The sequence below is a fragment of the Pyxicephalus adspersus genome, chromosome 7, assembly GCF_032062135.1.
Source record: "Pyxicephalus adspersus chromosome 7, UCB_Pads_2.0, whole genome shotgun sequence".
Lineage (NCBI taxonomy): Eukaryota > Metazoa > Chordata > Amphibia > Anura > Pyxicephalidae > Pyxicephalus > Pyxicephalus adspersus.
Genome location: NC_092864.1, coordinates 43,049,668 through 43,052,266, shown reverse-complemented (window position 1 = coordinate 43,052,266; position 2,599 = coordinate 43,049,668). Strand labels below are relative to the sequence as shown.

Sequence of the window (2,599 nt, the reverse complement as noted above, 5' to 3'; positions counted from 1 at the left end):
TCCCCCCCACAACGCCAACGATGGGGCACTATTCTTCTTCCCCCCCACAACGCCAACGATGGGGCACTATTCTTCTTCCCCCCCACAACGCCAACAGTGGGGCTCTATTCTTCTTCCCCCCACAACCCCAACAGGGGGGCTCTATTCTTCTTCCCCCCACAACCCCAACAGTGGGGCTCTATTCTTCTTCCCCCCACAACGCCAACAGTGGGGGTCTATTCTTCTTCCTCCCCCCCACAACGCCAACAGTGGGGGTCTATTCTTCTTCCTCCCCCCCACAAGGCCAACGGTGGGGCACTATTCTTCTTCCCCCCCACAACGCCAACAGTGGGGCTCTATTCTTCTTCCCCCCACAATGCCAAAGGTGGGGCACTATTCTTCCCTCTCCCCAGGAAGCCAACAGTGGGGCTCTATTCTTATTCCCCCCCACAACACCAACAGTGGGGCTCTATTCTTCTTCCCCCCCACAATGCCAACAGTGGGGCACTATTCTTCTTCCACCCCCACAACGCCAACAGTGGGGCTCTATTCTTCTTCCCCCCCACAATGCCAACAGTGGGGCTCTATTCTTCTTCCCCCCCACAACGCCAACGGTGGGGCACTATTCTTCCCCCCACAACGCCAACGATGGGGCACTATTCTTTCTCCCTGTGAAGGGCTTTATTCTTCCTCTTCCCTGCGATGACAACGATGGGGCAATATTCTTCCTCACTGTGAAACCAAAAATTGGGCACTATTCCTCCTTCTACCATCATTTACACTATACCTTCTCACCCGACAAGGCACCAAAGAGGAACTATGCCTCCACTGCCTGCCAACTAGGTGACACCATTCCTCACAGTGACACAGATACAACACAATGCCTCCCACTGATGATAATGTCAGGACATAACTCCTACAATATGACACCATCCCTACCACTAATGACAAGATGCCATTTCTTCCACCAATGGTAACCTCCCATCATCCTGCAGTCACCGGATGGGAAGAAACAAAGCAGCCGGCCCTGACATTCAGTAAGCTCCTGATGGAAAGCGAAGCAGATTCCATACCTGAATATTGCAGTCCTGCATAATAATCGCAGAATCATGACACATTACCATAGCAGATGATCCCAGCAGAGGGGCTCTGGATATTTATTCTCAATGCACAAATACTTTTTCTTTAAGAGAAATGTCTATAAAAGTGACAGGTCCTCTTTATACGATGAGTTTGCACTCCTAAAAGATCCCGGGCCTCCCCTCATCACATAGTGAATCTACACTGTACAACACCGCTCAGTTTCTCATCAGTAACTAAACAGAGCTGCGGTTCCTTAGCTCTAGACATGAAGCATACACAACTAATCTAGCCCTAGGCTTCGGCGACGGCCTAGTCACCCCTCAGTCTCTCTTCCTACCGTAAGCCGCGGTAGTCAAGGCGGACCCCAATATACAATAGTGTCTGCCGCCCTGGACTCACCTTCTACTGAAGCGTCTATCTAAACCCTTCTGACCAAATCAAAACCTTTAGCCGGCCTCCGCAGTGAATCAGCCGGATTTCATTCAAAGAAATGTGAATAAAGCACTTCCGGGTCAAACGTGACGTCGTGACTATTTCGCTTCTGCTTACCAATAGGGAGACGCGCAAGGTAGCGAGGACTCTACGTTCTATCGTGCGTGGGTGACGCGTGACCCACTGTAAGCACTAGAGTGCAAAGGAAATGCTTAGTCACTGTCTCCAATATAGGAGCCATCTTGGAGAAGTTATTTTGACGTCTACATCATAGTGATTGTGCCAAAAACACAAAGTGTATAATAGGCCTGTGTGCTAAAACAAAACATGTTATAGAGGGTCTTAATCAAAAATTTAACTTTTATCAGAGAATCAGGGATTGTTACTTTTTTAGAACTATTTGTAGAACTGCTCAGGACCAGATATTCTAGCTGATAATAAATTCATCCAATGCAGTATTATTATAATAATATCATTATTATTCTTATTAATAATAATATTATTATTATTATTATTATAAATAATAATAATTAACAGGATTTATATAGCACCAACATATTACGCAGTGTTGTACAATAAATAGGGGTTGGAAATGACAGACAAATACAGACAGTGACACAGGAAGAGAGGACCCTGCCCCGAAGAGCTTACAGTCTAAGAATGATACATTAAAATACGTTTTCTTTTTATTTGCTCATCCAAAACTAATAAAGCATTTTTGTTGAAGTAAAGAATATTTACCGAATGGTTGGTTTTTGCATTGCTTTTTTTTTTTAACCTATAAAGCTAATAATATTTTAAATAGTGATAACCCCTGCACTCACATTCTTGTGATTTGACTTTTATTAGAGGCTACCCATCATAGTGCTAGACCAATAATGAATCACATGATGCATGTGGAAAGGCCAAATGCATTAATGGTTCAGACCAGGGGTGTCAAACTCAATATATAGTGGGACAAAATTAAAATTTAGACAAAGTTGCAGGCCAAACTTGAAACAAATAGCACCGCTATTACAATTCCCTGCTTCAAGAAAACAGTCCAGTGCGGGGCATAGGCAGCGAGGCCGCTGATCTATAAACGCGAGTGATGACGCTACTACAA

General features: G+C 45.1%; 1 protein-coding gene across 1 annotated transcript in view; it reads right to left on the bottom strand.

Moving 5' to 3' along the window:
- The window catches only part of PSMD14 (proteasome 26S subunit, non-ATPase 14), a 68,054-nt gene extending 66,448 nt beyond the window's left edge, over positions 1 to 1,606 (bottom strand). The window contains exon 1 of the mRNA XM_072418237.1: positions 1,462 to 1,606. The gene's annotated coding sequence lies outside the window, so the exon portion shown is untranslated. The remainder of the gene's footprint in view (positions 1 to 1,461) is intronic.
- Positions 1,607 to 2,599: the final 993 nt, after the last annotated feature.